Source organism: Somniosus microcephalus, chromosome 12 (genome assembly GCF_052327205.1).
Source record: "Somniosus microcephalus isolate GS21.2 chromosome 12, FLI_Smic_1.0, whole genome shotgun sequence".
NCBI classification, from domain to species: Eukaryota; Metazoa; Chordata; class Chondrichthyes; order Squaliformes; family Somniosidae; genus Somniosus; species Somniosus microcephalus.
Window position 1 is genome coordinate 151,759,981 of NC_140998.1, and position 14,103 is coordinate 151,774,083.

Consider the following 14,103-nt stretch of genomic DNA (forward strand, 5'->3'; position numbering starts at 1 on the left):
ATAGAATAAATAAGGTGAAACTGTTCCCAGTGGCAGAAGGGTCGGTAACCAGAGGACACAGATTTAAGGTGATTGGCAAGAGAACCAGAGGCGAGAGGGGGAAACAATTTTTTTACTCAGCGCGTTGTTGTGATCTGGAATGCGCTGCCTGAAAGAGTGATGGAAGCAATAGTAACATTCAAAACAGAATTGGATAAATACTTGAAGGAAAAAAATTTGCAGGGCGATGGGGAAAAAGCAGGGGAGCAGGATTAATTGGATAGTTCTACCAAAGAGCCAGCACAGACATGGTGGGCCGAGTGGCCTCCTTCTGTGCTGTATCATTCTGTGATTCTAAGTGTATGGAGTTCCTTTAAATTCAGCAGGATAAGGATTACTCACCGTGCACCAGTATGCAGCTCCTATTCATCACTGTGTAATTGTTTCGTGTGGCTGTGTGATTTTGCTATTTCCTCATTAGGCATGGTTACTTACCTCAGCCACACAGTTTCCTAATTATCTGCCAAAGGAAGGGATAATCACTGTGTAATGATGCCATGCTGCTATTTAGTCAGCCGGTATATGCAGACTCCTTGTTTATTCATGAAGGTAGTGATTATTCTCTGTGATATTGTACTGTGTGTCGATCTAATAAAATAAGGTGGTGCTGACGCCAAAGAGTTGTGACATGACCCATTCGCAGCCTTCAACATGTCATTGATGGCGGCGAACACCTCGCTAAGGCCATCCCCACACCTCCACTACTCGCCTTCAAACAGCCGCCTAACCTCAGACCATCGTTCGCAGCAAATTACCCAGCTTTCAGGAGAACAGCGACCACGACACCACACAACCATGCCACGGCAACCTCTGCAAGACATGCCAGATCATCAACACAGATACCATCATCACACGTGAGGACACCACCCACCAGATACATGGTACATACTCATGTGACTCGGCCAACGTTGTCTACCTCATACGTTGCAGGAAAGGATGCCCCGGAGCATGGTACATCGGCGAAACCATGCAGACACTGCGACAACGGATGAACGGACACCGCACAACAATCGCCAGGCAGGAGTGTTCCCTCCCAGTCGGGGAACACGTCAGCAGTCAAGGACATTCAGCCTCCGATCTTCGGGTAAGCATTCTCCAAGGCGGCCTTCGAGACACACGACAATGCAAAATCGTAGAGCAGAAACTGATAGCCAAGTTCCACACTCATGAGGACGGCCTCAACCGCGATCTTGGGTACATATCACGCCACATGTAACCCCACCTGACGTAGGGTCATCCAGACTCGAGTCGTCGTTGGCTTGTTCTCTCGACACAGATGCGGCCGGACCTGCTGTGATTTCCAGCAAAAAAAATGTTTTTTTGTCTGTTTTTTGTTTTTCATACAGACCCCAGCATCTGCAACATTTGATCCCTTGTGACCCCACCTCATTGTTCTTTGATGTAATGTTTTCCTGACTGACCTGTTTGGACACCATTCACAGCTTTGATTGCTGTGATTATCTCTCTGCCGAGGTGTGATAAAGGGCAGTTAGAAAGATTACCTGTAATCATCTGGCATTATTCTCTGACTATATAAGCTGTGTCTTTATGCATCTCTCCACTTCACCTGATGAAGGAGCAGCGCTCCGAAAGCTTGTGATTTCAAATAAAACTGTTGGACTATAACCTGGTGTTGTGTGACTTCTTACATTTATTTTGAGATAATGAGTGTGGTAAACCACTGTTATAGTTATCACTGTATATTGTTCTCACTGTTCTCACTGTCACATCACTACACGAGGTCGCCTCTTGTCGCACTGTTATACCTGGGCTGACCACCTCCGACTCCGCCCATTACCTGCCCAGGTATAAAGGTAGCTGACTGGCTAGTATTCCTCCCTGTTGGATCGGATCACCCACGAGGGTGGGCTCTGTTATTTAGCCAATAAAAACCTTCAGTTACGTTCTTAACTCGTCGCCTTTTATTGGACTAATTGATAGGCATATCAATGAGCACAGTCTCACAATATATTACATCTACCGTAACCTGGATTAGATAAGATTGATAGCTTTAGCGTTTTATGATGGGGATTTGTTCCACACAGCGACTATTCTAAAGGGGCAGGAACATATTTCTCATTTCACATTCACAATTTAGATTAAATAAATCTCTCACTTCTAGCCTCCAACTTCTCCCTCCCTATTGCAACCTTCCATGTCTGGCTCTGTTTTATCAATGCTACTCTAATAATTTCTCCTCTGAATTTACCTCGCTTGTTCCTCCTAAGTTACAAATATGTTCTTCCCTTGTGCTGTGCTGAGGCTCGATGCCTTGCCTACTGCTCAGAAGACACGGCCTGCGCTCAAAGGGGGGTAAATTCTGCAGAAACGTTATTGCAGTGAGCGAGTGGTCAATCTATGGAACAGGCTCCCTAGACGGTGGAAGCAGTTAATATTGATTCCTTCAAAAGCAAATTAGGCAGATTCCTTCCAGAAAATAACATTTGAGACATGACGTGTGGTAAGTGTAACATGTTTGGGAAGAACAGGTGACTTTGGACCTATGGTTCCCAAAGCTCTCTACCACAGGGGTTTTCCTCACCTCATGTCTGGGTTTGTTGTAGACTAATTGACAGAGATTGATTGCTATGATTAGTCAACAACTCCATTACCATTGTATCAGGCAACGACCAAGGGACGGTAGAAGATGAACTAGATGGATCTTGGATTGTTTTGTCCAGCAATTGCTATATTCCTACACAAGCACAGAAGCACTGTGCTACCTTTCTCTCCTACTATTCCAACTCATTCGTTCCCACAACCTCAAAAACATGGACCTCCTTCCCTGTCTGTCTTCCCTTTCTCCTGCGGTCTACACTTGATCCTAGCTTGGTGTCATCTAATCAATACCTCTCAACACCGCTCCTTTCTCCTATTCTTTTCCTGGTTATTGGTATCTTGCACCATAAGAGCAACTGAGAGGATGAGGAGATCTGCCCCCCCATTTTTTTTAATGTTGTGACTTTCCTTCTTTCCTTCACCTCCACCTCCCTCCCCCGCCACCCGCCCCCACCCCCCCACCCACCCCCACCCAAATCTCTTGGAATTGCCCAATGTCCTTCCCAACTTGTGCCTTTGTCCTGCACTACAGTCTGGGGCTTCTCAATGAGCAGAGAAAAGTGTTCTCCTATGGGTACCAGCGTACAAGTGCTATTTTGTGCTGCGGCAAAAGGGCTTTTGGACCCAAAAGGGCACAAAGTCCGTTCCTGGAAGAGTGCAGGAATACGCTCACCAGAACTGTGATTGAGATAACAACAACTTGCATTTATATAGCACCTTTACTGTAGTAAAACATCCTAAGGCACTTCACAGGAGCATTCTGAAATTATGAATCAAAGTTTGGCCAGAGGTAGGTTTTAAGGAGCATCTTAAAGGATGAGAGAGAGAGGTAGAGAGGAGGAGAGGCTTAGGGAGGGAATTCCAGAACTTAGGACCCAGGTAGCTAAAGGCACAACAGGTAGAGAGAAAACGGGGAATTACAGACCGGTAAGCCTGACATCGGTAGTGGGGAAAAGGCTAGAGTCCATTATAAAAGATGTAATAGCAGATCACTTGGAAAACAGTGACAGGATCGGACAAAGTCAACATGGATTTACAAAAGGTAAATCGTGCTTGACTAATCTACTGAAATTTTTTGAGGATGTAACTGGTAGAATAGATAAGGGAGAACCAGTGGATGTGGTGTATTTGGACTTTCAGAAGGCTTTCGATAAGGCCTCACATAAGAGATTAGCATGTAAAGTTAAGGCACATGGGATTGGGGGCAAGGTATTGACTTGGATAGAGAACTGGTTGGCAGATAGAAAGCAAAGAGTTGGAATAAACGGGTCTTTTTCCGAGTGGCAGGCAGTGACTAGTGGGGTACCGCAGGGATCGGTCTTTGGACCCCAGATATTCACAATATATATTAATGATCTAGACGAGGGAACTAGATGTAATATCTCCAAATTTGCAGATGACACAAAGCTGGGTGGACGTGTGTGCTGTGAGGAGGATGCCAAAAAACTACAGCATGATTTGGACAGGTTGGGTGATTGGGCAGAAGCATGGCAGATGCAATATAACGTGGATAAATGTGAGGTTATCCACTTTGGTGTCAAAAACAGGAAGGCAGATTATTATCTGAATGGCAATAGATTGGGAGAAGGGGAAGTGCAACGAGACCTGGGTGTCCTTGTGCACTAGTCGCTGAAGGTAAGCATGCAGGTGCAGCAGGTGGTTAAGAAAGCAAATGGTATGTTGGCCTTCATAGCGAGAGGGTTTCAGTACAGGAACAGGATGCCTTGCTACAGTTGTACAGGGCCTTGGTGAGACCACATCTTGAGTATTGTGTGCAGTTTTGGTCGCCTTATCTGAGGAAGGATATTCTTGCCATGGAAGGAGTTCAGCGAAGATTCACCAGGCTGCTACCTGGGATGGCAGGAATGATGTATGAGGAGAGATTGGGTCGATTGGGCTTGTACTTGTAATGTATATACCTTTAAGGGGAACTATCTTTTACAGCTCATGCATACTGCAGTACCGGCAGTGGCCACACCTGTATATAGCACTGAGTAGTAATCTGTACAGATCAGTTCCACTGTGAGCCACGTTGAGTAAACACCTGTTGTACCGTTTCTCCTGCAGTCTGTATCTTATTATACACGGACACAACATTGGTGACAAGGCAAGTTCGAACCTACCTGCAACTCTGCATCACCTCCCGGGGATTCGTTCCTGGAGATCAGTGGATTGGAGGTCAAGGCCAGAGACTCGGGCGTCGACCACGGGCAACCGCCCAGTCATCCAGCAGAGACTCGAGAATTGCGGGGGAGGCTGTCGAGAGCCAGGCTTGGCTTTCCAATCGAGGTGGTCCATGAAACGGGCTGGCAACAGGTAGTGTGCAGACCCTTCCCGGACAGCGGTGGGCTAGAGCCCGACCGAGCAGCACAGCAAAGGGCCGAGCAGCGTCGACGGGGGAGAGAGAGAGAGGGCAGAGCGCACAGGGCGCAGCCGGTGTTCAGGGGCCGAGCAGCGTCGGAGGGAGAGAGAGACGCACAGAAACCCGCGAGACGCCGCCATTGCCACGAGGACCGCCGAGAGCGGTGTTGGCAGCAGCGCAGGAGAAGCGCATGAAACCTACAGGGCGCCGCCATTGCCACGAGAACCGCCGGGAGCGGCGTTGGCAGCAGCGGGGCAGGAAGGAAAGCGCGGGAGATGCCATTTTAAGTCATTGGGAGACGCCATTTTAAACCACACCCAAACTGCCGAAGAGTGGCAGTATCACCGACAATGAAGTCGAAGATTGGACGACATATGTCGAACGAATAGAGGTGTACTGCAAGGCAAATGAGGTGTCAGATGACAAGAAAGCGTCGGTATTGTTAAATTTAATGGGTGCAAAGATGTATGGTTTATTACGAAATCTAGTAACCCCAACGAAGCCAATGGAAAAGAGTTTTGAAGACATAGTAACGACACTACAGGAACATTTAAACCCCACACCGCTGCTGATAGCAGAAAGATTCAAGTTTCACAAACGGAACCAGCATAAGGATGAAAGCAATGCTGATTATTTAACAGAACTGCGCAAACAATCGAAACACTGCCAGTTTGGAGCGGGACTGGCAGATACCTTAAGGGACAAGTTTGTGTGTGGGCTTCAAAGTGAAGGAACCCAGAAACGGCTTTTACCTGAAAAGGACCTTACGCTGGAAAAGGCTTTCAGCATTGCGGTATCATATGAAGCAGCAGCATGGGGCGCTGCAGAGATACAACAGAGACCGCAAGAATATGGCACAAACGAAATGTCATATGGAACAGAGAAGTGCTATCGCTGCGGCAGAACAACACACGACCAGAATGATTGCTGGTTCAAAGACAAAGTGTGCAGACAGTGTGGAAAAGTAGGACACATAGCACGAGTCTGCAGGTCGGGAAAGAAAACCAGCAATAAGAAACCTACCAAAGGAAAGTACAAGAAGGTACATAAGATGACGGAGAATAGTTCAGACGAACAAAAGAGTGATAACGACTCCGAAAGCAGGGAACTGAGTTGTCTGAAACTACATAATGTGATCACAACGGAGGATCACCGAACTATTTGGGTCACTCTCAAGATAGCAGGAGTCCAGGTAAAGATGGAATTGGACACAGGATCAGCCCTAACAGTCATAAACCGACGGGACTATGAGCGGCTATTCTCACACATACCCTTGAGAGACACAAAAATTATTTTGAAGACGTACACGGGGCAAAAAGTCTACCCCAAAGGAAAAATAAGGGTGACCGTTATATATAACGGTAAGGAAACACCAAAACTAGACCTGTATGTATTGCAAGATGGAGGACCACCATTACTGGGACGTGAATGGATCCGGAAAATACAACTGGATTGGCATTCCATACAGGCACTGACTGTGGCTGACAAAAAGGATGACGACGTCACGCCTGGGCAACTGTCAAAGATCCTAACTGACGCGAAAGAAGTGTTCCAGCAAGGACTCGGAACACTAAAAGGCATGACAGTGACGATTAAAATTGAAGAAAACGCAAGCCCAAAATTTTTTAAGGCCAGACTGGTACCTTATGCGATCCACCCAGCCGTCGAAGCAGAGCTGGAGAGTCTGGAACGTTCAGGTGTACTGTCCAAGGTAGACTGGAGCGAGTGGGCTACACCCATCGTCCCTCTGATGAAAAAGTCGTTGAGCAGCACGCCTGGGGAACCAAGGAAGGTTCGCATCTGCGGGGACTTTAAGGTAACAGTGAAACCGGTCCTTCACACCGTACAATATCCACTTCCACGGATTGAAGATATTTTCGCCTCGCTATCTGGAGGGAAACGCTTCACTAAGATTGATCTGGCCCAGGCGTATCTGCAAATGGAGGTAGAAGAAGCATCAAAAAAATACCTCACAATCAACACCCATAAAGGTCTCTACCAATACAACCGGCTGGTATTCGGGGTAGCATCAGCGCCGGCTATTTGGCAGAGGGCAATGGAACAAGTCCTGCAAGAGATCCCAGGGGCCCAGTGTTATTTGGACGACATCCTGGTCATGGGCGAAAATGACAGTGATCACCTTGCCAACCTGGAGCAGGTGCTCACTAGATTGCAGGAATATGGGCTCCGAGCTAACTGCCCCAAATGCGAGTTTTTTAGAAAACAGATCTCGTATTGTGGCCACGTTATCGATAAAGAGGGGTTACATAAGTCCCCAGAGAAGATTGAGGCAGTAGTCAAGGCTCCAGCACCGGGAAATGTGTCACAACTGAGGTCGTTCCTCGGGCTGGTAAACTACTACCATAAGTTCTTGCCAAATTTGTCTACAATACTACACCCACTGAACACCCTACTGCAAACTGGGGTGCCATGGAAGTGTAGTGATGAATGTAGACGCGCTTTCCAGAAGAGCAAAACACTAATCACATCGAAAGAGGTATTGGCCCATTACAACCCAGCAGTACCAATTCAGTTGGCATGTGATGCGTCACCCTGCGGCATTGGAGCGGTGCTGTCGCACAAATTCTCGGACGGCTCAGAGAGGCCAATAGCCTTTGCGTCACGATCACTAACCTCAGCCGAGCGTAACTACGCCCAGATTGACAGGAAGGCCCTCAGCCTAGTGTGGGGAGTGAAAAAGTTCAATCACTATCTGCACATGCAGAAATTCACCTTGCTGACTGATCACCAGCCTCTTGTCTCCATTTTTAATCCGAAGAAGGGCGTTCCGGTGATGACTGCGCAACGACTACAAAGATGGTCACTTTTTCTAGGGGCGCACCACTATGAGATTGAATATAAGGGCACGAAACAGCATGGAAATGCTGATGGGCTATCACGCCTGCCACTGCCTACTGCGGAGGAAGCACCAGCAGTGGATCCTGTCGAAATATTCCATTCGACTATAGTTGAATACCTACCGGTAACTAACGCTTGTATCGAAAAGGAAACCCGAAATGACCCGACACTGTCTCGAGTATATGATTTGACGGTGAAGGGATGGCCAGCACATGGCGACTCACTGTTGCCAGCATTCTCGACAAGGAGAGAACAGCTGTCAGTGTGCCGGGGGACCTTGATGTGTGGATCCCGAGTGGTAATTCCACCCAAGTTAAGGGATAGAGTGCTCAATGAGCTTCATGAGGGTCATCTGGGAGGGGTAAAAATGAAAAGCCTAGCCAGGGCTTATGTGTGGTGGCCGGGAATCGATAAACAAATCGAGGACCTGACCAAGAGCTGCTCAGGATGCCAGAAAGTCCAAAATGCACCACCACAGGCCCCTCTACACCCATGGGAGTGGCCCTCATCTCCATGGCAACAGGTGCATATTGATTTTGCTGGTCCATTCATGGACTCAATGTTTTTAATAGCCGTGGATGCGCACTCAAAATGGCCTGAGGTGATCAAAATGTCCTCCACCACCACGGAGAAAACTATTGCAGTCCTACGGACCATTTTTGCCAGGAATGGCTTGCCAGAACAGATTTGCTCCGACAACGGACCACAGTTTGTGTCCGAAGAGTTCCGGAGGTTCTTGAAAAAGAATGGGGTAAGGCATTACACATCCGCCCCATATCATCCAGCCACAAATGGATTGGCTGAGAGGTTCGTACAAACCTTTAAGAAGGCAATAAAGGCTATGTACAATGACAACATTCCGCTGCAGCACAAGGTGGACAATTTCCTGTTCGCCTACCGGAATGCGACACATGCAGTCACCAACCAGGCCCCAGCCATGATGTTCTTTAACCGAAGGTTAAGATCTCGCCTGGATTTGCTCAGACCAAACGTACGAAGAGATGTTGAGAGTAAGCAATTCCAGCACATCCATAAGAAGCCAACAAGGAGCTTCAATGTAGGGCAACCAGTCTTGGCCCGCGACTACCAAACAGAAAAATGGCAGCCAGGAACGATATGCACACGGCAGGGGCCACTAATGTACACAGTGGACGTTGGGGAGAGCATCGTGAGATGCCATGCTGACCAGATCCTAGAGTCACAGGAACAAGTCAACCCCATGCCTCGCCCATACGTACCTGGTGATGAACCCGACGTACAGGTCGCATCTACCCCAGAAACAGTAGCATCGGAAGCTGATGAACCAACCGATGACAGGGGGCCAGAATCGCCTCCACACCAAGAGCAAGACACTCGGGAAAGGTGCTATCCAGAAAGGATCAGGAAGCCTCCCCAAAGACTGAATATATAAATAGACTATTTTCAGCTAACGTTGTATGTTAAAAGTGTTAATTGTAATTAGTTTGATATTTAATTGTTAAATGAGTGTTATGGTACTGTTAATCTAAAAGGGGAGGAATTGTAATGTATATACCTTTAAGGGGAACTATCTTTTACGGCTCATGTATACTGCAGTACCGGCAGTGACCACACCTGTATATAGCACTGAGTAGTAACCTGTACAGATCAGTTCCACTGTGAGCCACGTTGAGTAAACACCTGTTGTACCGTTTCTCCTGCAGTCTGTGTCTTATTATACACGGACACAACAGTACTCGCTGGAGTTTAGAAGAATGAGAGGGGATCTCATTGAAACTTATAAAATTCTGGCAGGACTGGACAGACTAGATGCAGGGAGGATGTTCCCGATGGTCGGGGAATCCAGAACCAGGGGTCACAATCTAAGGATAAGGGGTAGGCCTTTTAGGACAGGAATGAGGAGGAATTTCTTCACCCAGAGAGTGGTGAACCTGTGGAATTCTCTACCACAGAAGGCAGTAGAGGCCAATTCATTAAATATATTCAAGAAGGAGTTGGATATATTTCTTAAGGCTAAAGGGATCAAGGGGTATGGGGAGAAAGTAGGTACCACGTACTGAACTTGGATGATCAGCCATGATCGCGTTGAATGGTGGAGCAGGCTCGAGGGGCCGAATGGCCTACTCCTGCTCCTATCTTCTCTGTTTCTATGTTTCTATGTAACCACCAATGATGGAGCGATGAAAATCATGGATGCACAAGAAGCCAGAATTGGAGTGGCGTAGAGATCTCAGAGGGCTATAGGGCTGGAGGAGGTTACAGAGTTAGGAAGGGGCGACGTCATGGAGGGATTTGAAAAACAAATTAGACTTTTTAAATCTTGCTAAAACCAAAGTAGCCCTTGTGCAACAAAAAGAATTTAATCTGGCCACAGATGGCACCATATAATTTGCTTTAAAGTGGAGGGGAAATGTTCAATGCGATTTTGGTTGCCTTGGGATGGTCCTCCAATGTGTCGATTAGAACATAAGAACATAAGAAATAAGAGCAGGAGGAGGCCATTTGGCCCATCGAGCCTGTTCCGCCATTCAATAAGATCATGGCTGATCTTCTACCTCATCCCCACTTTCCTGCACTATCCCCATATCCCTTGATTCCCTTAATATTGAAAAATCTATCGATCTCTGATTTTTCTGATAGCAGGATTATGGTTGGTTTCTGGTTTGCAGGGCAGCTTTGCGCCTGATCTCAAACAACGACTCAATGGGGGACATTTTGACTTTGGGCGATAGTGTAAAACGGGCGATATCGGATCAGCCGCCTGTTATACATCTCTCCCCATTTTAATTGACTTCACACTAACGCCCAAAGTCAAAATTACCCCCACACGTGTGTTATTTAATGAAACTGAGATCCTGGTTTGGCAGAGTTCTGGTTTTGAATGGTCTGTCTCAGTTATTCATTCATTCTCAGGATGTGGGCACCATGGGCAAGGCTGGCATATATTGCACATCCATAGTTGCCCTGAGAAGGTGCGGGCGGGTCTTCTAACTGAGGGCTTTGCCAGGCCACTTCAGAGGGCAGTTAAGAGTCAGCTAAGTTGATGTAGGACTGGAGTCACATATAGGCCAGACCGGGTAAGGACGGCAGGTTTCTTTCCCTAAAGGACATTAGTGAACCAGTCGGGTTCTTACGACAATCTAACAGCTAAAGCCTCTACCCACTTTGGGAAGGTTTAAAGCCCAGAGCTACACTTTGAACTCTACCAGGGACTGAGATCTCTTGCCACATATCACACAGCTACATGAACCTTTGCCACCTGGGTTCAAATGGGGCTGATGGGATGAAGGGCTGTAAGGAGGAGCCTATGAGAAATGGATTTGGGTAGTCTTAAAATAATCCTCTTCTTCTTAGGCAGTCCCTCTAAACCGAGGATGACTTGCTTCCACGTTAAAAATGAGTTCTCAGGTGACTGATGAGTCCAATGCGGGACCTACAGTCTCTGTCACAGGTGGGGCAGATGGTGGTTGAAGGGGCGGGTGGGTGGGGTGCTTGGGTTGACGTGCGCTCCTTGTGCTGCCTGCGCTTGACTTCCGCTTGCTCCCAGCGAAGAGACTCGAGGTGTTCAGCGCCTTCTCGGATGCTTCTCCTCCACTTTGTGCAGTCTTGCGCCAGGGATTCCCAGGTGTCAGTGGGGATGTTGCACTTTTTCAAGGAGGCTTTGAGGGTGTCCTTGAAGCATTTCCTCTGCCCACCTGGGGCTCTCTTGCCATGTTGGAGCTCTAAGTAGAGCGCTTGTTTTGGGAGTCTCTTATCGGGCATGCGGACGATGTGACTGTGGTATCTTGAGGTGGCCATAGATGGAGACAGACACAGGTTAACTCCGCAACATGGTTTAATCAACACTTGCACATAAAAGCTTCTGCCAGGAGGCAGCCAAAAACAAAGAGTACAACCAGTACAGATCAGACTTAACTCAGGAGACCAATTGCCACAGCACCACCCGGTGGATCAGGTTACTCATAACCTCCCAGGTTACTACACTCCTCCCCCCTTAAGATTGCCGTATGCAATTCTTAAACAATAACCCTTACTAGGTACTACGTTTTAATTAACCAGTATGCTCTAACCCTGGTTAACCCCTGACTAATTTAACAGGTTTGTATAAGTCTTTCTGGTTGCTTGCGAATCCTTTGTGAACGTCTTAATTCCACTTGTGGTGGATTCTCAGATTCAGTCGCACTTGAGATTGGAGTAGTCTCTGATGTTGGTTTTACTCTGTCCCACTGTGGCCTGGCAGTACCAGTGTCCACTGGCACCTTATAAGCCATGCTGGGTCCTGGAACAGCCTCCTCTACTGCCCTTTGTTCCATCTGAGGCAGTTCCCGCTGCTGCCGGCTGAAAAGCTGATCCACATGCCGACAAACCCCTCGACCATCCCCTAGTAACACGGAGTACAACACAGGTCCTGTAATGTCCTGGATTAGTCCTGGTATCCATTTAGGTCCATAGCCGAAGTTCCGGGTGTACACAGAGTCCCCTATGGCGAAATGGCAAGCTTTAGTATGTTTGTCATGGTACGCTTTTTGGTTTGTTTGTTTTGTCTCAACCTTGCTTTTGAGATCTGGGTGTATCAGGTCTAACGTGCACCGCAACTTTCTCCCCATCATCAACTCAGCCGGAGAAAGCCCCGTGGTAGCTTGGGGTGTTATACGATAACTAAACAAGGCTCTATTGAGCTTGGTCTCCAGGGTGTCACCTGAGCTCTTCCTCATGAGCTCCTTAAAAGTCTGCACAGCTCGCTTGGCTAACCCATTTGAGGCTGGGTGATATGGAGCCGAGGTGACATGTGTGATCCATTCCTTACCATGAATTCTTTGCTCCCTTCACTAACAAAATACTGTGCATTGTCGGATAGAATCATTTCTGGAATACCATGCGTGCTGAAGCTGTTCCTGAGACAATTCAGTGTGGCATCAGTCGTTGCAGAGCTCACTGGATAAACGTCGATCCACTTTGAGTGAGCGTCTACCAGCACCAAAAACATTTTGCCCCTAAAAGGTCCCGCATAGTCTATGTGGATTCTCCTCCAGGGTTTGCTGGGCCACTCCCAGGGATGGAGTGGTGCCCCGGCAGGTGCTTTCCTCTGTTTCTGACATATAGTACATGACTTTACCTTTGACTCAATTTCAGCATCCAAGTTAGGCCACCACAGGTAGCTCCTAGCCAGTCCTTTCATTCTAGTCATTCCTGGGTGCGATTGATGCAACTGTTCCATCAAAGTAGAGCATCCCCGCTCTGGGACTATGATGCGTGCTCCCCATAGCACACATCCATCTTGGACACTGAGCTCGTGCTGTCTCTGTCTGTACGGCGCGAACTCTGGTCCCTCACGGTGATCTGGCCAGCCTTTCAACACATACTCACGGACCCTTGACAGAATGGGGTTCTTTGGCTGTCCAGCCCTCGATTTGCACTGAAGTCATCAGGGGACTAATCTCCTGATCCAGCATCAGGACGTGCTCCTCAGGGGAATAACTGCGAGGAGATTTTGAGAGGGGCAGGCGGCTGAGAGCATCCGCGTTCCCGTTTTCCTTGCCGGCTCTGTACGTGATCACATATTCATAGGCTCTTAGTATTACTGCCCATCTCATTATTCTCTGTGATGCCATTTGAGGCACCATTTTCATCTCATTCAGTAAGCTAATAAGAGGCTTGTGGTCAGTACTGATTACAAACTTCCTCCCATATATGTACTTATGGAATTTCTTTACTCCAAATATAATGGCTAACCCCTCTTTATCAAGCTGTGAATAGTTCTTTTCCGCAGCTGTCAGCGTGCGTGAAACAAACCCAATGGGCCTTTCCGCTCCATCTGGCATGCGGTGGGCCAACACTGCCCCCACTCCATAGGGTGATGCGTCGCAGGACATTATCAGCTCCTTCTTCTCATCGTAATGCACTAACACCCTGCTGGACTGAAGTAGCTCCTTTGACTGCTGAAACGCTTTCGCTTGCTCTGGCCCCCAACGCCATGGCTCCTCCTTTCTCAGCAGTTTGTGCAGGGGTGCCAGCAGCATCGATAAGTTTGGAAGAAACCGGTTATAATAATTCAGGAGCCCTAGATAGGCTTTCAGTTCAGTCACTGAGGTGGGTGCAGGTGCATCCTGCACTGCCCGCACTTTCCCTGGTAATGGATGGAGGCCTGTGGCATCCACCCGATGTCCCAGGAATGTAACTTCCTTCTCCATGAAATTACACTTACTCCATTTCAGGCATAGCCCCGCCTCTTCCAGCCGCTGTAGTACTTTGTCCAGTGTTTTTAAGTGATCCTGATCATCACTTCCTGTTAGCAGAATATCATC